Source organism: Mastomys coucha, unplaced genomic scaffold (genome assembly GCF_008632895.1).
Source record: "Mastomys coucha isolate ucsf_1 unplaced genomic scaffold, UCSF_Mcou_1 pScaffold9, whole genome shotgun sequence".
NCBI classification, from domain to species: Eukaryota; Metazoa; Chordata; class Mammalia; order Rodentia; family Muridae; genus Mastomys; species Mastomys coucha.
The window spans coordinates 85,532,052-85,557,464 of record NW_022196915.1 but is presented as its reverse complement, the minus strand read 5'-3'; the positions used below and the strand labels follow the sequence as shown (position 1 = coordinate 85,557,464).

The 25,413-nt window shown below is 42.3% G+C and overlaps 1 protein-coding gene across 13 annotated transcripts in view; it reads left to right on the top strand.

The window, feature by feature from the left end:
• The window catches only part of Klf12 (Kruppel like factor 12), a 411,614-nt gene that overhangs the window by 64,507 nt on the left and 321,694 nt on the right, over positions 1 to 25,413 (top strand). Inside the window, exon 1 of one of the 13 annotated variants that reach the window (XM_031362762.1) lies at positions 7,420 to 7,663. The exons of the other annotated variants lie outside the window; for them this stretch is intronic. The gene's annotated coding sequence lies outside the window, so the exon portion shown is untranslated. Of the gene's footprint in view, positions 1 to 7,419; positions 7,664 to 25,413 lie in introns of those variants that run through there. 13 annotated transcript variants of the gene reach the window in all.

Below are 25,413 nucleotides of genomic sequence, written 5' to 3'. Positions count from 1 at the left end.
TGAATAGGCCCATTTGTGCCACCGGGCTCACGTTGTGTCACCTTCGTTAAATAGTCACCTTCGTTTTTCTTGAGCCTTGAATGTTGATAGGCAACTGATAGTTATCCACTTCCATCTGGATATAATGTACAGCATTTCAAACTAATGTTCCCAGCTGTATTCTTCGTCTTTGTGTCCTAGTATATAAAATTCCCAAACCTGTTGATGGTCTCTCTGGGATTTTTATTCCGTATGATTTTCTCTACCCTCAGTCACCAAGTCCTGTTGATTTTCCATTTTGTAATATTGGTGGTGTATCATTCTACTTTTTTCTGAACAGTTTTCAGAATCTCTCTTTGTGGCTTCCACCCAAATCACTAAGATCAGTACTACTACTGTCATGGCACCCTACCTTCTCCATGCCAAGGTTGCTACTGTCTCTTATTTACAGTACTCACTGCACTTGGACAGTGAATCGGTTAGTGTGCCATTCTTTGTGTCTGTAGGCCTAGGCATAATGTCGCGGACATAGTGAATGGGGCCACGCAAGGCAGATGGTTCTGATCTGTATAAGAAACCTGACTAAGCAAGTCATAAGCAGTATTCGTCTGTGGTCTCTGTTTCAGTTTCTGCCTTCATGTTCCTGTCTTGAGCTCCTGACCTCCTTTTTCTTAAACCGTGGACTACTCCGTGAGATAATCTTCTCAGGTTGCTTTTGGTTCACGTTTATCACAGTAACATAAAAGCACATTTGGCCATGTCTTATTCTTCACAAAATTGGTCTCCTCTGGATTGTCCTTGGGTTCATTTCTTAAACGTGAAGTGAAGGTTTGAAGCTATTTGTGATGTATTTTTCCCATTGTTTTGCAAATATCCGTACCTTATTCAAAAGCAGGGGAAATACTGTTTTATAGCGGGCTCATCTGGGAACATTTTCACAGCAATCAACTTGCTTTTCCTGGATACTCTGCTACTTTTCGTATTCTTATTTCACAGTTTTTAGTCATCCTTCAATTAAAACCAATCATTACAATATGGTATTATTGAATAAACAGGTTTACAATTTAAAAAACTACTTTAATTCTGGTCTGCTTCTGCTGATGGGAGCAAAGGATTTTAGTCCGCTTAAAGGAGCCACCTGTTTAGAAGCACTCCAGGTGCATCAGTCCGTATGATTCACGAAGGGCCTGGAGATCGTAGGTTCAGCTATTGAATTGGCTCGGTGAATGCTGCCTGAAAGGAAGGTCCTGCCATATTGTTAGACTGACGCTAAGGAGGGTGCGGATCTCTGCCACTTGGCATTATAATGACCAGAGAGCTCAGTACAGACCTCCCCACCTTCCTGTGCTTTCTTCCTGAACATCATTCATAAGGATGTTCAGCACCTGTCTCCCAGACATCTTAAAGCTTACAAAGCTGATTCCCTGTCATTCATCTCATACTGTAACCATAGCAAAGTGTGATTTTTTATTTAGAGCTTCTCTTTGGTTTTTAGTCTGCAGTGCGTTAGTTGGCATTTTGTTACTATGACCACACACCTCACTCAGATGGTGAACTTGTGAGGATGAAGCTTTATTTGGGGTCATGGTTTAAGAAGGCTTGGTCCCTGTGTACTTGGTTCTATAGGTGTGAATGAGAGAGCACATGGTGGAGATCGCTAGGAGTCTATTTACGTCATGGGAGAGAAAAGCAAATAAGAGGAAGGGGCGAGGTCAAAATCACCCCTTCAAAGGCTTAGCCCAGTGTCCCGACTTCCCTTTGTTAGGCCCCACTTCTTAAAGGTTCCATCTCTTCCCTGGAGCCCCAGAGGTTGTCCAGCCACACTCTTTAACATGGTCATGGGGGGGCGGTCACTCCTCATCCAACTACAGCATATTGTAAGTGTATTAGGCAGTAGACAAGTGTGTCAACCATCAGACAGTGTGAGCGCTCAGTTACACTGTGTAATTAGTACCTGTTGTTGTGGGAATTGAATGGACAGACACCCATTAGTTGTTGTGCTTTTTGTAGGATGCAATACACCTTTCACACTTGCCAAACTGTCAGTTGACTCTACTGTGAGTCCTTAACTCTGACGATGCAAGTTAGCTTTGTTTGTTTGTTTGCTATAGATATATCTGGTTTAATAATTAGATTTAGAGTTATTCTTAATCACTGTTTGAATTTCTGTAACTTGTTTCATATTTACAATACTTGTCTTAATACAGATCAAGAAGATCATCATTTTGTATATACTCTTTTTCATTTTGCAAAAGAAAATTTTTTTTCTTTGGCCTTTATTTAGTGAAGCAAATTTTTGCTTTTGTTTTTTGATTCACTTTGGAGTATTTAACAAGGTTCCTTAAATTCTCTCTTGGCAGGCTCAATTATTAGTTTGTACTTGACCTACTAAACTTTGAAAGTTTGTGTGTGTGTGAGTGTGGATATGTGTGTGAGTGTGTGTGTTTGTGTGTGAGTGTGTGTGTTTGTGTGTGTGTGTGTGAGTGTGTGTGAGTGTGTATGAGTGTGTGAGTGCGTGAGTGTGTATATTCCTTGACAGAAGAGTTCTTGTTTTATTTTCTTAATGCTGTTGATAAAATAGGATCTGATATACCCCAGGCTAGTTGTTATGAGGGCAAAGATAGCATTGAATTCACATTCTTCCTGCTTCTACCTCTCAAGTGTGCCATCCCATGCTATGCTAGAATTGGCATTTTTCAACAGCGGTTTTCTGTTTGCATCCTTCCCTAGTCTGTCCCTAAAGAACCTTCGTAGAGCCTGCTCCTTTTGATCCTTATCTTAGCCAGCGAATAATCTCTTTAAAATGCACTTCAAAGTACCTGGGGTTTATTTACTTAAAGCTGTACATTTCTCTTTGAAAAATAATGTCTCGTTTTAAAGAGTTGACTTGTGACCTTTCTAGCAGTCCTCCAAGGCTGTAAAGATTAGCACCTTCCAAGTCAAAGGCCTCTTTTCCAGTGAGTAACGGTCAGTGAGTTTAACCTAAGAAAGACAGAGATGTGCAAACTTAAGTATCATACATATGACTATAGTTTGTGTTTGTATATCCTCATTGAAACAATCACAATATTACCCAGAGGATCATAAAAAAGTGATACGTCATGGTTTGGCTACAGAGAAGACCTTTTCATATAATGCACATAGGAGTTGGTAATGCTCATACTTACTGATAATAGGGAATTATTTATGGTTAAGTAAAAATAGGCTAATCTCGTAGTACGTATAGCTTAAGGAAGAAAGCAAAATGTCATAGTACCCCCTATGTGGTTCAGTAGACTGAAAATTTATACTGCGTGCGAGCTCAGCCATTGGGCTTTGAATCTCTCTCTTTTGTATGTACATTTAGTCTTGTCTGCAGGACAGCAGGCCTTACTGAATGCATACTGTAATCTCTGTTTATGCCCTCCTTGCTCCTGCAGGGCCTTCAGGCCCCATTAGGTCTCCCCGAATACTTCTCATCATTTTTAGGGACATCTTAGGTACTTGGAACATGCTAATCTGGTTGCCATGAGGAGTTTCCTTGGTCTTTTTCTCTGAAATTTTCATACATAGCCCCTCAAGGAACTCCAGAGCATCTTATCCCTGATCCTTGTGAATTGCACATATATGAAACAGACACTAATGTACTATTGGATATGTCTGAGTTATACAGACAAGGATCATATGTATGCCTGTATAAGTGTGTTAGAATATAAGTCAGATGCACAACAGCATACTTATATGTATGTATACATCTGTCTTAGGGTACAAATGTGGGGAAAAAGCAGGACAAATCACGCTTAGTGTTGAATTTGAGATGGTAACTTAATACCTATGTGACTTTGTCATTGGGCAGGAACCACTCAACTGCTCTAGGTTTTATTAGTAAAAGGTGAGAGTTTGAAGTTCACAGAGGGTCTTTTATGGCTCTAAAATTTGATGTTTATTGAAGATACATCACTAATCATTCAGTTTGTTCAGTCATTGTGTGAATGGCTTTATTTATAATAATATTTTTTGATTGACTTTCAGCACTAACATTCACCACATGTCTTTGCTAGCTTCTGGAGCTCCTAACGTATCTTCATGATAACTCTTAATCTCATGAGCTTTCTCCCCAAACTGTAGCAAACTCTTGCAGATTATTTTCATCAGTGAACTGGTTAATCTTCTTTTTGACTGGTTAAGCTTCTTTTTTGACAAGAAGCAAACGAGGGAAAGAAGGATATTGGTTTACATTTTAAGAAGCGATACAGCCCAGCCTAGGAGGCAAGACGGGAGGTGTGAGTAGATGAGGACTGGTCAGGATGGAGCCACAGTCAGGCAGCAGCAGGAAACTGCTGGCACTCAGCTTGCTGTCTCTTTATTCTGAAAACCCAGCCCATCAAATGGCGACACCCATTCTCAGGGTGGCACTTCCTTGCACAGTCTGGAAACTCTCATAGACACACCCAGAAACTCGTTTCCAGGGTGATTCTAAATCTAGAATAAAGGATATTGCAAACCGAGCATCACAATAGATTAATATAAAAAGATTTTTCAAGGGTCGGGAACCGCGAATCCCAGTGCTGTGCCTGCCAAGCAAGCACGGTCCCTGTAGTTGGGATCTCCAGCACCAGCAGAAGGAGCTGGGTGTGGTAGACTGTTTTTGTAACCCTAAGATGGCAAGGAGCAGGATAGCAGACACAGACAGGTCTCCAGAGCTTGATGGGCAGTGGTATAGCCAATTGGCAAGCTCCAGGATCAGGGAGAGAGCCTTTGTTAATAAGATATAGAGGGATAGAGAAAAAAACGCAGCACTGACCTTTGGCTTACACACATACTATGATGGTAGCTGTCACAGTGTTAAAGCCATGTAGCTGTACAATATTTTGCTAAGGAGACGAATAAATGAATGTCTTTGTATCTGGGTGCACTTGTATATGCAAGTGTGTGAAGGCCAGAAGTGGACCTCAGGTGTAAATAGGAGCCATCACTCCTGTTTCTTGAGACAGGGTCTCTTACTGGCCAGTGGCTCACTGAGTAGGCTTGGCTGATTGGCCAGTAAGCCCCTCTCTACCTTCCAGTGTTGGGGATCCATTCCTGGGATTTTTTACACGAGTTCTCGCCATTGAGCTCAGACTACACTTTACTGGCTGGACCGTCTCTTTTCAGCTCCTGGATGAAGTTCTTAAAGACCATTTTGGTATCTATCTTGCCCTTGTAGACAGTGCATCATCGTTTTTTGTTCCGCACGAGATAGTCAGAAGTTGCTTATGCAATGAACACACCATTGTAGGACATTTTAAATTTCCCTGTCAAGTAGATGCTTCCCTGTTCACTGGAAAGTTCTCTGCAATGTGTAGGTCGGGGGGGGGGGGGGGGGGAGTGGTTGTAAGAGGACATCACTGTAGATGCTACGGCTCCCAGGATAGTGGAGAGGGATGGAGGTGGGTGGGCCAGGAAGGGAGGGCCATTGCGTTCCTTCCACTCCTAGGGGTAGTGATTGTACCTTTCAGAGCAGCCACCTTTAAGCCAGTGAGCTACATAATTTCATTAGCTCCATATCCACAGAGTCATATGGGAGTCTTTTCTGAGTATAAATCTTGTGTCCATAGGGCACTGAAGCAGTTAATCTAAATGCTCTCTTGGACTCAAAGTGCGGCACTGAGTTATGATTCTGGAACAGAAGAAAGACCTGCTTTTCCACAGAAGATTCTCTTCCTAATGCATGGTAAATTATAAAAGGAAGTGAAAAACTCCAAGGGAAAATTCAAAATGCTCCCATAAGGTTTGAGTATTTGGTTGAGAAATATTCTGGTTTTGTTTGTTTGTTTGTTTGTTTTTTGTTTTATTTTTGCATGAATGCTTTATGCCAATTCCTTCTTTAATTTTACAGTTTCTCTGAGCTAACTCTAATGGGGAAAATCGTGTTCTAAAGGCCCCCGTCTTCTTACTGTGATTAGTACTGGTCATTTTTTTACCCTGGTACTCTGTTGGCATCTTCACTTGTGTGGTAGCCAGAGTAAACCCATGAAATGAGTTGTTAAAAACTGTGGTTGATCATCAAGTACCACTGATATATGGGGAGATATTTGCTCCTTAATAAACGGAACACTATTGGGTTATGTAAGGTTAGCTTCCCCAGGAGTTTTAATGTCCTTGAAGTTTCACCTCAGAAATTATAATCCAGTCAGTGTTGGCTTCCAGTGACCTCTTTTTTAGCTTGAGCCTTTTAAAGGCATTTGGAGAAATCTGCATGAAGTTCGTTCGAATTGAACCTCAGAAAGGAAGTGTCTTTCAGAGTCAAAATGAAACCAAGTCTTCATGTTAGGAGGTGTAAGGAAAGAAACAAATAAAAAGAAGAAAATCTCCCCTCAGGAGCAGGCAGCGCTTGCCTTCTGCCAACTGGCCCGTTTGTGAGAACTAGTGAAGTCATCAAGCCTGAGCTATTTTAATCCTGACACGGCGGGTGCGCAGAGGCAGCTGGAGGTGCTGTACAGAGGAAGCGCACAGACATTTTCAGAGGCAAAAAATTTCCCTGCTGACTGACAGCATCCCTGTTTCACACCTAGTGCCTCTGGCACCTCTGAGAAACTGGAGAGCTTGTGTAATGGCCCAGGCTGGGATAGCATAGACTGGATCTATACCCAATCCTTAAAGGAGACCTCTGGCTTCTTCCCCATTGGGACCGGCCCCATCTACCATGATAAGATACATGGGTTGTAAACATGGTGATAGTTTGAAGCAGAAGACAAATTGTTGTTATAATTTGAGACAGGGTCTCTGGTGTCCGACTCTGGCCTGACCTTACTATGTAGCTGAAAATGTCCTTTACCTTCTAATGCTCCTGCTTCTGTCTCCCAAGTGCAAGGATTGCAACCACTGGTATTCACAGGACTGGTCATCAAACCTTGCCCATGCTAGGCAAGCGCACTGTCACAGGGACCGCACCCTTAGAATAAAACATTTTGAGTTTTTCCTTTCCTTTGTCTTATTGTTTTTTGAACCACAAAAGGTCAAAAGTATAAGGGCTGTACTTTGCTGACCCAACACTGTAGGAGATGAGCAAATAAAAAAAATACACATACACACATACATGTGCACGCACACATATGTGCATATACACATACACACACAAATACACATACACACACACACCAAATTGAATATCGTGATGGACAGTAAATCACTTCACAAGAAATCAATAGTAGGAAGAAATATCAGAAACTTGCATTCTAAATCCTTATAAAAATATCTTTTATTTTTCAAAAAAAAAAGTATTTGGTAAGCTGAAATGTATTTTAATTTTCTATGAGCTCTGCCTGTGGGCATTGCCATTACTAATCTTTAAGAAAAAAAAAAGTGTAAGTAAATATCTGATAGATTACAGATTCATCTGCCGGATGCTGTTTTAACCATTGGTGACAAGATCTAAAAGTGTGGGCACAGCTTCTTCATCCCTTTAGAGACTCAGAAAAAAAAAAAAAGTCCAGAAACGTCAACCAAACAGAGATAAATTTAGAGATAATGAGATCGAGTTCTGAGTGTGAGAAATTAACTTCTTTTCATCCCCTCCTAGGGAAGTGTTTCTGTTGTAGAAGCAGGGGTGCCCTCTCATGAGACACTTCTTAGAATAAAGCATGAAGCATGCAGACCTCGCACAGCAGTGTGCTCAGCTGCCAGGACTCTGCCCTGATGTCGCAATGAATCCAGGGATAAGAAGGTACCTCGTGTGTTGGAAACAGGGCGGCCAGCATCTCCGACAACTGTGGTGACCCCAAAGGCACCTTCCTTCTGAGTAGCAAGCCCTAGGGCCAGACAAAACAAAACCACCCCCCCCCCAACTAAGTACAGTTTATTTCCTATGAAAGATTGTATAGTCTTCTTCTTGCTGATTAAAATGTATATTTAGAAAGACAGGACCTTTCCATCTCTTATTCAAAAAAATGACTATCATCTTGATGCTGTAACACAAAGTCAAGGTGTGAACGGGCACGTGGTCTTCGTAGCTGTGGTGCTGACGTATAGCAAAGTACATCCGCAGTAATGTAATCTTTATTTGGCTTTCTTTGAACTAGCCTGGTGGATACAGCACCGAGGCACAGCACAATAGATTCACTGTAGTGTAGTCTTTATAGCTTCATTTGAACTAGCCCACAAGACATTTATTCAAAGGTCACCAAATTGGTTCTGTACCGAAAGAAATCTCGAGAGTTTGGGGGTTTCTCAGTTTCTGCAGAAATGCATTATATGACTGAATCCAAGGTAGCACTTGGGGCGTTTACAATGACAGATGAAGAAACTGAGACCCCAGGGCATCTTTTCATCTTTTTACCCAGACTCTAAACATCATGGGAATTTGATTCAGTAAATTGTACTTAAGGCTGTTTAGTAACTGGCTTGTCACTTTGTTGGGGGGAAAATTGGAAAAAGCTTAATGACTTCCTCTTTTCCTAGTGTTTATAAGGTTCTTGTAAATCCTGGTTCTTGCTGAAGTAGTTAAAAACCAGGGTCTATAACCATGAATCTATCATGGAACCCCCATCTCCACTCTGGTTGCTGTGTGAGTGTGACAAGATGCTCAGCCCTCTTATTTGTAGGATGCACGTAATGATATCGCTTACCTGAAAGCATCCTTGAGAGGTCTGAGATGCCGGACGTGGTTCAGGGTACAAACAAAGGAGCAACTCAGTGTGAATTGCTGCTCTGATGAGCAGAGTTTCTTCTTTCATTTCATGGGATTCAGGAGTTTTTCCTGCATATCTCTGTGTACCTTGTACTCTGTTTCTATGAGTGCGAGGTTTTCTGTGGATTCTTTACAATATATGATCATTAGGGAAATTCCTTTATACCCTTTTATACACTGCTGGACTTCTAATCCTCCTGCCGTTATGATCTCTGTGCCAGGCATTACTACCTACTGAGCTTTTTCCTTGGGCTGCCTTTCATTTCTTCCCCTCCCCTTTCCTTCCCCTCCCCTCAGCTCCTCCCCCCTCCCCTTCCTTCCTTCCCTACTTTTCTCCCATTCCCCTTTCTCTTCCCATCCTTTCCTTCTTCCCCTTCATCCCTCTCCTCTTGTTTTGGAGACAGAGTCTCACATAGCTAAGGCTGGCCTTCAGTGTGTGATAATCAAGGAGAACCTTGAGATCCACACCCTCTTGCTTGCTGATATTACAGGTGTGTGTCACCATACCCAGCTTTGTCTGGTGCTGGGGTGAGAACTCAGGACCTAGTACATGCTAGGAATACACAAGTGAACGACCTTCCGTGCACGGAAAGTTTCTTTGGGGGACAAGCAAATGAAGAATGGTTTGAAGGTTGCAGGCAGCTAGAGCTGGCCTCCTTTGACCTTGACCTGACTGGCTGGCTTGCACATTGCTCCTACATGCCAATACAACAGCAACATAGCCTTGTTATGATTCTCTCACCTTCTCTTTCTGTTTTCTCCTCCTCCTCCTCTTCCTCTTCTTTTTTTTTTTATTTATTAAGACTGTGTTGAGTAAAGTTTATGATCATAGGGAAAAGTGAAAAGTTCAGAAGTTCAGAAACAAAATGGTCTGCAATCAAATATTAGAGCATGTTTTTAGAAAGGTGCCTCACCAGAGTGCAGAAGCCTGTGCCTGGCAGGTTACTGTGGTCAGTTAGCCCCCCTCCCCCTCTCTCTGCAACTTTAAAAGTCTGTGTCCTTGGCATCCCATCACACTCTGGCTTTCTCTGGCCCTGTGCTCAGACCCAGCTCTGGGTCTCTCAGGCTCAGCTTCAGACTCGATATTAATATTTCCCCAGGCCTCTCCTTCTCCTCCTTTCCAGGCCTCAGCAGGGAGGTGCAAGGATTCAGGTTTATTTTTTCCACTGAAGGGAATTTCACCCTCCTCCCTCCTGAGGAAGACAGACATGGAGTCTAAATATTTTTCCACTCCTTCTTTGCATGTAGAATTGAAGCCAGAGCCAATTATGGTAAAAATGCAGTGTTTCAGTCCAGTGGATTTTAGGTGAGCTGGGGTTTGTCGTAGTATTTGAAGAAAACATTATTTTAGCTTGACAGCATCATTGGTACCACAATTTTCATTTTCGCACATTATTTTTCTAAGCTTGTTCATAGACCAACGCCTGGGAAATAGGGAGATTTCACATCTCTTCTCTGTGCCAGGAGCTCTTTTTGTTCAACAGAGTTCTTACACATGCAAGGCAGCCTATTGCATGATTTCACAGCTTGTGCGGTGGAAGTTCAATTCTTAATTCATCAGACACCATATGCAGTGTTATTAGTCTCCACTGTAAGGAGAATGATAAGTGAGCAATGAAAGACAGGCCTTATGAACCTCCCACAAGCACTCAGCACCAAATCTAACAGATGCTTTGGGAAAAATGGCGGCCAGCTAGGTGGACTACATTTATGTGTGGACTCCTACTGTACCCGATATGATCCTTGGTTTTCTTTTCAGATCATGGGATGTCTGTCTTCTTTTACCACACTTACCATCTCCCTCTCCTCCTTCCTCTTCTGTCCCTCCCCCACTCTCCCTTTCACCCTCCACTTTCTGTACATCCACATCCTCACAAAGTCACCCACGATCAGGAGCTCTTTGCTTCTAGCGTCCTTCCCGTTTTATGTAGATGTCTGCAGGTGTAACCCCTGTAAGATCATGCTGCTTTGAGTGCGTATGAACACAGTTGAACACGAAGAGCTCCTGTGTCTGCAGGTGTAACCCCTGTCTCAGACACTCTCATTTTCTCCTGTACCCTCAGAGTTATTTGGGCTATAGGGTGGAGTGTCGGTACCCCTACTCTAAGTTGGTCTCTTCACGATTTTCCTCCCATCAGCGTTTGTTGCCCACCTGCACACATCCAGTGCTGTTTGGTTTTGATTAGCATCCTCCATGCATTCTCTGAGTCTTTCCTAACTCATCATGTATGTCTGTTTCCTGGGGCTCCCAGATTGATAGGCATTGCTTACTAACCACATGTTCTTTGGAACAACTCAGGCTTAGGCTAAAATGATGCTGCTTGAACTCCCCAGTTCCCACTGGTGCTTACCCCTCCTTTCCTTAACCAAAGGGAAGATAGGAATACATCTTGGCCTTGGCTGGTCTGAGCCCCTGTGATTTTGGGCTGCAGAGAAGCTCAGACTAGCCCCAAGGCAGGGCACCCTGTAAAAACACCACAGAAAGGCGGTAAAGGGTGTTGATTGTACCTCCAGTTGTTTACTCACTCTGTGAATGATGTGTGTCTCACGAGGACAATGACAGAAAAATCAGACGCGGTGTAGGAGCTTGGCTACTTTCTGCCCTATCTTGAAGAGAAGCGTGAAAGTACATTGGGTAGCATTGTCAGATACTCAGAGCCAAGACAACCATGGCTGCCTTAGTTTTTCATATATACATATGTGTACACATATATACATATATGTATGTATACATATATACACACACATACGTATATACACACACACATCTCTGTGTGTGTGTGTGTGTGTGTGAGAGTGTGTGTGTGTGTGTGTGTGTGTGTGTGTGAATGTGTGTGTGTGTAGCCATGTTTTGAAGCAAGGTCTCACTATATAACCCAGCCCATCACTGCACAGCCCATACTGGGGTAAGAAACCATTCCATTACTCCTGGCCTAAAATTCACAGCCATCCTCCTGCCTTAGCCTCAAGCGTGCTGGGATTACCAGTATGATCCACAGTGCCTGGTTAAGTAATGTTTTTATATTTATTCCTTACTATAGACCCATCATTGTTTTTGTCTTCTAATGAATTGTCTGCCGTGAGGGTTTCCCCGTTCCTTTAAGGGACTATAAATCACTGGGGTGCATTTGAGAAATAGAGAAATAGAAATCTAAATTGCTAATTTATTTGATGGCAAGGCTACGAGTTATTTCGGTGAGAGTATAAAGGGCAGAACTTGACATATTAAAACTTGAAGTGGGCTTGCTTTCGGTGGCTTTGCGTTCAGTTCTCTCCCAGGGTACTTAGCAGTGCAGTCAAGGGCTGATGTCTTGAGACTTGAGGAGTTGCATCCTGTGCTGGATGCTAGCGGCTCTTGAATATGGTGTGTTTTGCTTCCTATGGCATATGGACTGCCTTGAATATGGCGTGTGCCTTGTCTGTTTTGGTTTTGCTCCCTATTGCGTATGGACTGTGCCATCCCCTTTTTTATTCATGGAGAGGCTTGGGTATGTGATTCTCTGCAGTGATATTTTTGATCCAGTGTGTGTGTGTGTCATCATCCTAAAGTGTAATGTGCTAATGAATCTTGTGTTGCCTTGACACCTAAGTGTACAGTAATTTGAGGTGGAGGGTAGATGAGCATTGATGGCAGTTAAACTCATGTATGATTTTAAAATTAGGTCCTGAATTGTGTGTGTGTGTCTGTGTGTGTGTGTCTGTGTGTGTGTATCCGTGTGTGTCCACATGTATGTGCTTGCGTGTTGTTTTTGTATAGGTGCTCATTTGCCCCAGTATGTGGAAGTTCGAAAGTGACCTTGGAGCCAGTTCTCTCCTTCCAGCTTTACTGGGGTTTCTTGGAATCTAACTCACGTCTTCAGGCTTGCATTGTGCAGTTCCAAGAGCTTTTACCTGATGAGCCATCTGGCTAGATCTCATGTATGATAATTTTTTTAAAGAAATAATATTAACATCCTTTATTTTTATTAGAAGATGAGATATAAATAGTTTGGCCAACCAGTACATCATTGTTCAGCAAATGGAAGCTGCTGGTGGTAATGCCAGGAGTGACCCATGCAGGAAACCCTATACATTTATTCCATTTTAATAACCTCAAAACACTGTCAGTAGAGGACCAACACTGGACTCCTGGGTCCTTATTTTCAAAATTGTGTTCTCCTGCATAAGTTTTGAAAGTATTTTTATTTATAGAATGAGGCATTTATATTTGATTCTAAAGTGCACCCCTCCCTAACACACACTGTTTTCATCAGTCTGAAACCAATATGGGTTTCAATATGCTCTTTCTAACCAGGATCTGGGAGCGTGGAGGCCAAGCTAAGGGGTTTGATCTGGGAGCGTGGAGGCCAAGCTAAGGGGTTTGATCTGGGAGTTTTATGCTGTTGAGAAAGTACATCTTCTGGCCAGAGTCCTTGTTTAGCTTTTCACTCTCTCTGAAGCTGAGTAATTGAGTTCTCTGCATTTCTTCAGCTATTCTGACGGGCCTGTTTGCTGTCGGTCTTTGGAGATAACAATGGATTTTATCTGTTTTGTTTACTATCCCGCTGTAATAAGAATTTTGAAAGCGTGAATAGCATGAAATAACCATAGAAGATACCTTGGAGCCATTTCAAATGGAACATGCCCTAAGCCTGTTTAATTTGACGAGGACGAGCAAGTGTTTGCTGTGTCTGAGATTTTCCAGAGAAGGTATGAATCAGAAGAAATTGAAGTATCAGATCCCAAAGTGGGCATGGTAGTGTGTATGTCAGTGTGGTATATGCATGGGTAATGTGTGCACACACGTGCGCACGCGCACACACGAGCAGGCATACTAGTGTCCTGATGTGTATGCTTATGGAGGCCAAGGGAGAAGGCGGGTATGCCGCTCTATCACTGTTTTATTTCCTTGGGACAGAGCCTCTCACTGACCCTGAAATTAACCTGATGGTCAGAGAGACCTAAGAGTCCTTCTGCCTCCCCACACCCTTACAGGTACTTTTGCTACACCATGCATCCCCACTCCCAACCTTCAATATTGGTGCTAGAGTCTCAACTCAAGTCCTTGTATAGCAAGTACTCTGAGCTCTGTGTCCAGCCTTTGAAAACCTTTTTCTACTCCAAGGATATTCATGAGATGATTCAGACTTGCAAACACTCAGACTATCCTGGCTAAAGTATCTACAGGTGCTAAGTCCGATGTTCTGGGTACGCAGTCTGCACCTTTCGCAAACCATTCTTCTGGACTTTAGGGGAACCATGAAGTGGGGTGGGGGGTGGGGGGCAGAGTGTGTGATGCTTAATGCAGGGCGAAGCTTTGCCTTGGGGCTCACTGCTTCCTCATTGTCTGGCTTCAATGGTCTTTTAACTTCTCTGTATTCTCTACTTCCTCGTCTATGAAATAATGATGGAAACTTGAGCCCATGGGCTTATTGGGAACATTCAATTATTTAGTACATTGAAAAGACTTAGTAGCGACAGTACCTGGCATGGTATAACATTTGTGGTTATCATTAATAGTGATAGTAGGAAAGACAAAGAAAATAATGGTGTTTCTCCCTATTAAGGTTGCTAACGACAGAGAAATGCATCTATCTTATTTCAATGATACTGCATACAAGCAAAATATATTTAGAATACAGACAATTTTTCACTGTAAATAGGAAGTGAATATTTATTTATTGCTATGAACATTTTATCCACGTTTGCTTATATGATATTTTAAGTATTAAAATGCTAAAGGTGGCAGGGGTAATGAGAATAAAAACAGAAATCTTGCCCTGATATAGCCAACATCTGAATATGAAAGTTAAAAGGGAAAAATAAGTTTCCCTTAATCTTTTAGATATTCAGTTTATTACAGCAATTATCTGAAGATGATCATTGCCAACATATGGCAAACTTGACATTAGAGTAAAAATAATAATGTTTAAGGGTTGATACATCACCTTTCTTCAGGGTTGGCAGACATTGAATGCGCCATGGGCATTTGTAGTAGACTTTGGGGTTGGGAGTTCTGGCTACACAGTAGGAGAAGTCAGGGAAGCATTTGGAAGTTTTAGGAGGAAACAAAGCTACTGACTGGCAGAGACGGGGGTGGGGTAAGGGAAGAATGTGCTAGTAGCAAGGAAGGGGAGTTGAGAGGCTTTGAGGCAACAGTGAAGAATTCTAGGCATAAAGGACAGAGCCATGAGCCCTTGTCCTTTTTGCCTGGCCATGGTAAGGGGGAGAAGGACAGATGTTTGGAGGAGATGACCTTGTCTAGAAACTGCAGTCCTTGATTCTGTGTTAAGAATGATTGCACACAAGTGTTGCTGCCCTAGAGCATTGACTTGAAAACAGAAAATTGCAGCGGAAATTTGCTTCAGGGGACTAATTCTCTCAGGTAGTGCATAACCATCAACCGAGGTGTTTGCCTTCCTCCCTGACGAGCGTTGCCCGCCAGGTACCTTTGGCTCCATTGCTGTACCGTCCATTTTTAGCACATTTAACATACTTGCTTTACAAACACATTCCCCCATTTTCTAGGTTATCCCTTCACTCGCTTGACAATTCCCTTGGCTCTGCGGGAGCTCTTGAGTTCCATGTATTCCATTGGTCTATTTTTTTTTGCCTATGATGTTTTTGCTTTGGGGCTTATATCCAGAGTTCCATGTCTTGGAGCTCATCCGTGCTTTCAGTTCCAGTGTTTGTCCTGCTGCCACAGATCCATCACGATCTACTTCTTCCAGTGTTTTCAGAGGCAAGAAGTATTCTCTACTCCCCACCTTCTTCAGGATGCTGTGTCAGCTTGGCCATGTGCCCATCTCTCTCTGGGATCTTCTAACCAAGCCTTCTTCTCCAACGTTCTCTGTCTCCTTAGCTTGTGGTTGATCCCTTCTTTGCTAACCATATTCCTCTTGATCCAAAGGGTACATGATGTATGTGAGAAGAGTTCACTGGAACCCAGTGTCTTCTGCGGACTCAACTCACACATGTTGTGTAGTGTGTCTGGATGTACTGTTCGGGACAGGAGATAATTTTCTTTTGGCCTTGGGAAGCATTCTTTCACCATTGTCTCCACTTGGATGCTGTTAGCACCATTCTTCTGTTAATTAACTTCTCTTCAGCTCATCCTCTCCGGGGTCTTAGCAGACATGCCTTACTCCTTGCATTCTGTCTGTCTCAATGATACATCACCATGTGCTTGTTGGCACTGTGCTTTTTAAGCTACTAAGCGGCCTCTGCCATCAGTAACGTTAGAGCCACCCTTTTAAAGATTTTTATTTTCAAATATGGAAATCTCTCTGACCCAAATTGAGCTACTACTCTAGAGTTAAGATGGCCAGGGATGATTTGGGGATGTGTTGGAGGGTTAGGATAGCATTTCTTTTAACGATACCTCTGTAGACATTGATCTCCTCATCCTGAGATTGAGTAAAATGGACACAGGGGATGTGGAGGGTCCTGTCTGAGCCTCGTTTTCCTTCTATGCACATGCTTTCTCTTATAACTTTTATACTCAGATGTTGGATATTTTGGGGGGAGATTTCAGTTTTCATTCACATTATCACACACCTCCCTCCTTAGCTTCTGTTGCTTCCTTTCTAAAAACCAAACAAAACCCCCCCTTAAAACAACAAAAACAAAACCAAAACAAAACCAAACCATGCCCTCACTGTCTTCTTATCCGTTCTCTCCTTGTTTCATCTTTCACTGTCTTCCTTAATTGCTGGAGACTCTTGTTCTGATGAGAATCTCTGTCCTCCCAGCACCCACGTATGGGGTGCACTGAAGAAGTCTACTGTCTCTGCTTTGGCCACCAATCAGCTTTCTGCTGTTTGTTTGTTTGTTTGTTTTTTCCTGAGCTTGTCTTTGCCTTCTCAGAGGGCCCAAAGTTCCCCTGGACAGGGAAACTATTTGGCAAGGTAGGAGGCATCTTTAGTGTTTATTCGATAGCTGATTGTCTTCTCTGTAGGACCACTTTCTAAACTTAAGACCTTTAAACTTACAAACTAGATTACACAGTGGGTAGCCTGGATGCTCAGGACCTAGATTCATGGTCCTGCCATGTCTTTCATGCCCTTCTCTGTCTGAGTCCCTCCATTCCCCTGGTTAGATGATCTCTCAGTGGAGGCCTGTCTGTTTATACTCCACTGACAAAATAAGCTCTGGTCTCCTGGGATCTGGGAAAGCAGTCCTCTAGGCGAGTTCATTAGAGTGGGGCCTGATTCCTTCTTAGATGGTTTGTCAATGATTCTCCCTGTTTTTTTAGCTAATACTTTCCTCCATTTCTAGAGTCAGACATGTCTGGACTCTGAGACTTTTAGTTGTTGAGTAAGTTTAGCTAGTTTCTGTTTTTCCCTTGACCAGCTTAGCCTCATTCAGCCTTCTAAGGGTCCCAAATCATTTCTTTACCTTTCATCCATCTGCTTTCTTTTATTCCTTTCCAAAAATAATTTTGATTTTATTGACTCATTTCTCATTTTCTACCTGAATAGAAACCCGTTACCTGCCCTTGTATTTGAACTGTGGAGAGGGTGAAAGTCAGTGTTTATGCTCAGCCTGCTCTTTGCTCAGCAGCCAGCTATATTCCTGTTGACTTTCGGAGTTTGCCTTTCTGTCAATTATTTATCCATATGTTTTTCTGTTGAATTTCTTTTTTGCCCCACTGAATTTCTTGATCTAGGTTGTCTAGGTTTTTTTAGTTCATTCTTTGCTTTATATCATCATGGTTGCAACATTGGACCACATGATAAAGCTCTGTTTTCAAAGGTTTCCAGGCACTGCAGGGTGTTACTATATAAGTGTTTCCATATAAGGGTTATTACTACAAGACCTTCCTAGAATATGAATGTCAGAAATGATTTAATGCCTTGTAGTTCTGGTGTTAAAAAGCCAGTCATTGAATGATGGTTATAATGGAGCATTTGATTTCTATTTGTTCTTTTGGTTGGAAACTGTAAAAACCTGACTCTTTCAGGCTGGTGTTGCCTCTGCTCTGATGTTTCTTATCTACTATAGAGTTTCTACTGTTAAGATCTGCATGGATGTAGATTCTACATAGATGTCATGGTGAAGCTACTCATCTTTACATATGGACAAGAAGAATCTAGCCAGTGGGATAAAAACTGGATCTTGAGTGTCTTTGAACACATCTTTAAAGCTACCTGGTGAATATAAGACCCCTGCGCTAACCTACTGTGTCACTGGGACATATGAGCACCATGTACTAACATATTACGTTAGTAATATGCAAAGGTTTTAGGTTTTGTTTGTTTGTTTGTTTGTCTGTTTGTTTGTTTTAGTTTCCTTCTTGTCTCTGTTGCTTTATATAATGCCCTATTTCCTAGGGAAAGTAGATATAACCCACTTCTTATCTGATGAGTTTTTCCCTATCTCATGAATGGTGCACTGTTTTGTCTACAAATAAAGGAATTAGATTTTAAAACCTAATCCATTGCATTCCTTTTAACTCCCTGTCTCATCCTTCCTTTGTTTTTTATTGCACGTAATGGAGATGCAGTGGCCGGAGGTCAAGCGAATGTATTGACTCATGAGGAACATGCCCAGGCCCAAGGATAATCGAGCTGTGAAATGGGCTTTCCTTAGGTCCTTTAAGATGAGCGAGTCCAGCTTCCATGGCTGTCTACCTCAGGGTACCATAGGCTAACTCCCTCACTATGCACTCTGGCGGAAGATTACTTCTGCCTCTCCTCAGGCCCAGTCCGTTTCAGTGTGTTGGTACACGCAGCTAACCCTGATCTTCGCAGTCAGTTCAGACTGGCTGAAGTTCAAAAGTGGCTTTGCGGTTTACGGTTTTGTAAAACTGGGATATCCAAGAAGTGAATCCTTTCTTAAGTCTCCTCTGTTCTGAAACTGAAGTAGCATCCTGAGGCTGTTTTCCGCTCTACCTTCTTCCAGCTTTGCTGCTCCCGTTTGCTTCTTCTGAGATCTCAAAATGTGGGAACAGTGCAGCTGCCAGCGGCCTCCAGTTTCCACAGCAAGGACGACTCTCAGGGAACGAACAACTTTCAGATAATTTACAATTGGCCTGCTAACTCTTTCCCCAATCCTGTCAGGGTGACAGAGAGGATAGACATGCTGCTGTGCCCACTGCTGGCACAGAGAAAAGAGATGTGTTAACCCCAACACTGGTTAAGCAGAGTTTCTGTGCAATGGGAGAGGATTGTGTTGGTAAAGAAGACGTATCCCTTGTCCAGTTGTGTAGTGGGCAAGTATTGTACTTCATCTTACTGATTTAAAAATCCATATGCACGTTAACTTTTGGTTACATTTCCCCATGTTTTAGTAATTGTTTGGATACAAAGCAATTAATGTTAAAATGGATAATTTCTAGGAGTCAATAATTACAAGGATGTAAATGACAAGTAACTCAGAAGGATACAGTGGGCAAAGTGAAATGTTAACTGTAAATGGAATTATCTTGGAAAGGTAGGTAGGAAAAAGATCAAGTAAAAATACCCATGCTTAAAAATCATGGGTTCTAAGGAGTGTATTTTGAGCAGTGGTAACTGAGCTGGTAACTGCTCAAGAGAGTACAGTGCTTGTCTCCAACTCCCAGTTCTAGAACTATGGGCACGTGCATCCATATCAGTATTATACATGGGTGCTTGGGATTTGAACTCAGGCCCTCATACTTGCACATCATGTACTCTTACCTATCTGCCATCTCCCAATCTGTGTTTCTAATTTGTAACCACCTTCAGAAAAGCACTTTTCCTCTAATAGACTCAAGGACTGTCATAGTTGTTACCAGTTTTGCTTTCTTTTTTCTTTTACTTTTCTTTTTTCCTTTTTCCTTCCTTCCTTCCTTCCTTCCTTCCTTCCTTCCTTCCTTCCTTCCTTCCTTCCTTCCTTTTTTTTTAAGATAAGCTTTCTCTTTGTAGCCTTGGCTGTCTTGGAACTCAATCTGTAGCCTAGTCTACATCAATCAGATCCTGCTGCTGCTGCCTCCTAAGTAAGTGCTAGGATTAAAGCTGTGATCCACCAGTAGTCTTTCTCCTCTAACTCTCCCAACCCCTCCCCCTCCCCCTCCCTTTTTAATGGCAAAATATATCCCTAATAGCCCCCCAAACTGATGTGGAATGCATTGATTTTTTTCCCCAGAATAAACCTCTTTATTTTAACACACCACAGGTTTAATACATTACATATTCCTATAGAAATATGTCTCAACCCTTCATAGAATTGTGGAAAAAAATCCACAAGTAGTCCCGCAGTTCCTCTGAGCCCTCACTCAGTGTTCTCTGTCACTGGAATCTTCCATGGAGATGGCATATTTGTTCTAGGCTGTAAGTCCTTTACCTGTGGTCCACCCCTCATTCAGGTCACTTCGGGTTTTACCTCAGTTCCTGTTTCTGTTAGATACTCTCATTTGGTGTATCATATAACACCTGTGGTCACATCTCTTTGATGCCTTTGGGCTATAACAGTGTGTCTAACTGTCCTGTCTTTGATGACTGCGCCAGTGTGCGGACTTCTGGTCAGGTTCTTTGTAAAGTGCTGGAATTGGCTTAATGCATTTCTCATGATTTCATCTGGGGCTGTGCGTTTTGGGAGGAGGGCCACATTCATGGGCAGAATGCCTTGGCTCCTTTGCTTGCTAAAATTGGACTAGTTGGGTTTTTCCATTTTGTTGCTTTCCAAGCCTCTTTTGCTTATCCACAGACTATAAACTAGTACTCTTATATATTGATTTACTGCCACTGTTGTGCGCTTCTTTAAAAAGTATTTTTAAAAAGATAGTAGTATTGTCTTGTGGGGCACTTGAATCTACTACATACTCATCTTTCGTGCATCTTTGCCTCAGCCCTGGCACCGGCACTTTTTCCAAGCAGCTTCTCTGAGAATGGCCTTAGAACCTAAGATCTGCTTGCGGGGCATGCCTATTAAGGCTGGGTGTCACAAGGAACATGATCGTGTCCTGCTGCTTTTCAGATACAGAAGGAAACATGTGTAGGGACATTTTTCTTCCAAGAAGAAAAGAGCTGTTGACCATCAGTATGTGGGACAAGGGCCACCCATGCTTGAGGATAGAGTTGTGCCCCCTCCCATCATTTCTCTGTAGCCAGGGACCCCTTTCCTTTTCTCCCTGGGAGCCTTGCGAAGTGGATTATTTTTCTGGACACTCTGATGAGCTACTCATTTAAGAGCAAAATCTGAGGGGGAGATTTGTTAACTCTGACTGGAGAAGTTGTTTATTGACTGCCCGTGTCATCCTTTCTCTCTTTCTCTCTCAGTTTTGTCCAAGAGACTTAGCTTTTAAACATGGTGAGTTCAAGAGTGCTATATATTGCTGTTGGCAGTAAGAATAAATGCGGGCTCGGCCACAGAATTGCCCTTTAAGTAAAGATAGCGTGCTTTCTGTTTAATGCGTTCACTACTCGCCTGTGTGTCTTTCAACCCACACAGCAATTACTGTGAGGCTCCGGCCTAATGTGTTCAAACTAGGTCCATTGTCCAATGCTTAAAGAATTAAATCTTTCTAGAAAGCATAAATATCTCCCTGAATAGAGAAGTACACACCTTCTTCCAGGAGCTCTCTGTGAGGATGTGCTCTCAGTTGTAGGGTGGACTGCTTTTAAACCTTAGAACTAATTAATGGAGCATAGGAATTCATGCTCCCACCCCTTCTGTTTCTCTCTCACTTCCTCTCCTCCTCCCCCGCCTCCTGTTTCTCTTTTCTCTGTCTCTCTGCCTCTGCCTCTCTGTCTCTTTCTGCCTCTGCCTCTCTGTCTGTCTCTGTCTGTGGACGTGTGTGCTCTATGCGGGCAGATTTCCATCCATTTTGCCGTTGAGGTAGGTAGCTTGGCTGAAGCAGGATGCCCAGGGCTTACATATTGACCTGACACACAAGTGGCTCAGGTCTTTAAATTCTCAAAGTTCTGCCACAGTGACTTATTTCCCACAGCACACCTCCTAAACCTCCAGAAACCAAACACCAACATGTGTTCAAATGCCTGAGACTAGGGGGGCATTTCTCATTCAAACACCCTGTGTTCCATTTTCTCTTTCTTTCCTTCTGTGTTATCGCCAACATGTCAGACCAGGGAGAGTTAGCCTTTTCCTCTCCCCCAGCTCCAGGTTTTAGTCGGCACCACTGCGTTCATTCTCCTCCTTTGAAGCAGTTGAGCACATTAATTTTTGATGTTTGAAACAATGCAATCTGTCAAAGAATGAAGGTCTTAATTTTATTTTCCTTTCGGCCATTTGTGGGGTAATTAGAAAAGCCTGAGCAGACCAAGACCCTTATTTCATCCAATCTTCCAAGTTTACAGGCTTAATGAAAACTAATACCTTATGAATGGATTCGCAGTTCAACCTTGGGAAGAGGGTTTCCAGTCAATTAGACAGACCTTACTTATCATGTGCAGAGCTTTTAAAACGCAAGTCCCTTATTCCCTGCACCCCGCCAACCTCAGCCTTTAGTTCGGGCTGCTTTAAAGACGTGAAATTTCTCTGTCAACATTTTGCATGCTAGGATTGAAGGAATGTGCCTTCACACTCAACCTGGATTTCTTTGTGGTCCCCACACCCCCCACCCCCTACTCCTTCTCCTCTTCCTTCTTCTCCTCCTTCTTCTTTCCTCCTTCTTCCATCTTCCTTCCTTCCTTCCTTCCTTCCTTCCTTCCTTCCTTCCTTCCTTCCTTCCTTCTCTCCTTCCCTTCCTCCCTCCCTCCTTCTTTCCTTTTTTTTGGGGTGGGCTGGGGTTGGATAATCATGTGAATGATCTTGGTTGCCCTCCAATCTCTTCTTTGCTGGCTACTTTTCTGGTCCGTGGCCTGTCCACACCCTAGACAAGCTTCCTACTTATCAAGACTCATTGGTCTGTCTCCCTTTTAACACGTGGTTCAGTTAATGCTTTCTTTGTATCCATTTAACTGCTTTATGAGCTCCTGTTCTATGAAGCATTGGTCTTATCTGAGTGAACGACACATTCTAAATATTTACCATTATGTATTTAGAACCAGCTTCTGAATTACTTTATTACCATTTAGATTTACTTATCAGGTCTTACTTAATTGATGTTGATTCTCAAGAAGCCATTAAATCTTTCTGTTACCTCAAACTGTGGCAGAACTAAGATTCTCAGAGCTCAAACTCCTAAAATGTTCAAGAGAGTAGGAGAGGCATTCTCCTTGCTTTCCTTCCTTTTAGTAAAATTGGAGATAGTTTGACCATTTGTCACCATAATTACGGTAACAACAGGAGTTATTGCCTGGCAGAGAGAGGAGCCAGGCTACCAGGTCAGATGTAGGTTTTCAGGGTTGATTCTTCATGCAAAAAGCCTTTATAACTTTAGCTATTAAGACGTATGCCAGTAGACAACATCATTCATAATACTTAAGTTGTGATTAAAATCATAAATAGTACAAAAATGACAGGCACTTAAACTACCTATCTTTAATATAACATGTATTATACTGCCATTCTCCAGTGATATATGTGAAGAATAGAAAGACATGTACACATATGGATATGTGTGTATACATTCACACAGTGGGTGATGAAGGTAAACTTGGAGCATGGCACCCTGACTCAAAAATCTGTCTTTACAACCTCTCCTGTTCTGCTCGGCTCTCTGGATTTCTTTCTTCTCTGGGAATCTGCGAGTGTGTGTGAATGTGTGTAATGTATGTATTTACTTCAGTGTCGTAGGGGAGTTGAGTCACGGAAGCTTCAGTTTAGGATTCTTCTTTTATTAGTTTGAAATACTGGTGATTTTAATAATAAATATTGAGAAGAGTGATTACTGTAAATAAGTTAACTATTACATGCAGTCTTTTATACAGTTTTCCTTTTATAATAAATCACTATCTTAAGAATATTGAATGTCAGTGCTTCTGAATACATATGTATTAACCCATATCTTGTATTCAGTGTCTGTCTGATGCACAGTTACTACATAAAGGCAAATAAAATGCGCTTTCTCTTCCATGGATGCTACTATGTTACATCCTTTCATCAGAAATTAATTATACTCCAGGATTACATACACTACAAAGCATGCACAATGCCACAGGTGCTCAGAGACCCTAGAGAAATGACATGGCATATCTCCGGGAAGCTGTGTTAGGGCTGCTCTAAAGGAAACGGTTCTCTATCCAAAGCATTCAGAGGGACGAGGTGAGTACAGGTGCAGAAGAGAAAATGCAGCCTGCGTAGTAAGATATATGCTGGCATGTTGGGGAATATAATTTTAGAGGCATGCATGAAGTTTTAGTGGGGGTCTTATTTAATGTCACTCTGGACAACAGTTAATGTGATGCAGAAGGGAGAAAGTCATGCTTAGTTAAAATTTATGGGACCTGGTAAGAACTCACAGAATGGGAACAATCTGAATGAAGAAGGGCTCAAGGCCAATGGAAAGCTTTCAATGGAGGAGACTGAGAGGGTGGAGAGAAATGAAGAAAGCTATTCTTTTCTTCTGGCCTGCTTTGTTCTGAAACACGATGCGGGCATGGTTAAGGACCTCAGTTACTGGAAACCTGGCATGTACGACTTAATATTGTGTGTGGTTGTGTATTGAACTGTGGACCCTCTCTGAAGAAATTGTAGCAAAATTCTTCCCATTTGCTGATTATTTCTTGTACTAAATGATATATATTGAAAGCATTTGTGAGTCTTTGGATGCTTTAAAGTGGAGAGTGCAGAGTGTGTGAGTGTGTGTGTGTGTGTGTGTGTGTGTGTGTGTGTATGTGTGTGTGCGCACGCGCGCGTGCGGCGCGCGCACGTGTGCCGATACTGGCATCCAGCCTGTAGTTCTGGAAGTCCATTTCTTCGCTTGATGAAGGATCTCATTGGGTCCGAGGGCTAAAGCCTTTGGGCCAGGATCCTAGATACTCTACCTTTCTTCAGTGTTTCTCAGGAATGCTGATTGGCTGTATTGCGTGGTTGTGGGTACCGTATACAGAGAGTGTCTGTCTTAGCGATGCTCTCCGTGAGAGACCGTGAATATTTTCTGCCTTGGATGATCTTTGCCCTAGTGTTTGCTTCTAAGGTGGTACTTGGTTGACTTGAAAACATGAGAATTGCTGTTAGGTGGTGGTGGTAAGTGTAATCTGTGGTTATATTTTTCATGCATATTGGTCCTTGCAACAGGTAACTTTTGGCCTAGGTAATACAACTATTGAGGGATCTTTTAATGACTTGTTTCTTTGGGAACACCAAGATCCGGTGTCCCACCTAATAACTCATTTATTATTCAAGTCAGATGTGTAGTTTAATCCTTTCTGTGAGAATGTCTCTTTATAGGCTACTCACCCTTCAACATTCATAAGCTTGTTTGGAAAAGCCACATGTGCACACATCCATTGGTTGAAGGTACTGTTTCATATGAAGTGATCATCATAGTGTATGCATCAAAGTGGGTGGACATTATAATGTACCCCTGCATGTCCATCAAACATTTTGTGGAGGCAGTTTCTTCCTTTTGTCTCTGTCACATTCAGTACAGCGAACGCTAGAGCTGAGGATAAAGATGTATGTAGAAATACTATCTTTCTCTTAATGTATCAGTTTCAAACATAGTGCTTTAATTTTCTCCTCCTTCCATTTCAGAATCGAATTCTTTGATTAATAAGTCTTTTATTAGTTTACAGCATAATAACTTTATTTGCTTTTTATTTTTATTTTTTGGCTTTTTGACACAGGGTTTCTTTGTGTATCCCTGGCTGTCCTGAAATTCCCTCTGTAGAACAGGCTGGCCTAGAATTCAAGGATCCAAGGATCCACTTGTCTCGGCCTCCCAAATGCTGGGATTAAAGGCATGTGCTCCCAGAACCCAGCAGAAATTTTATTCTAGT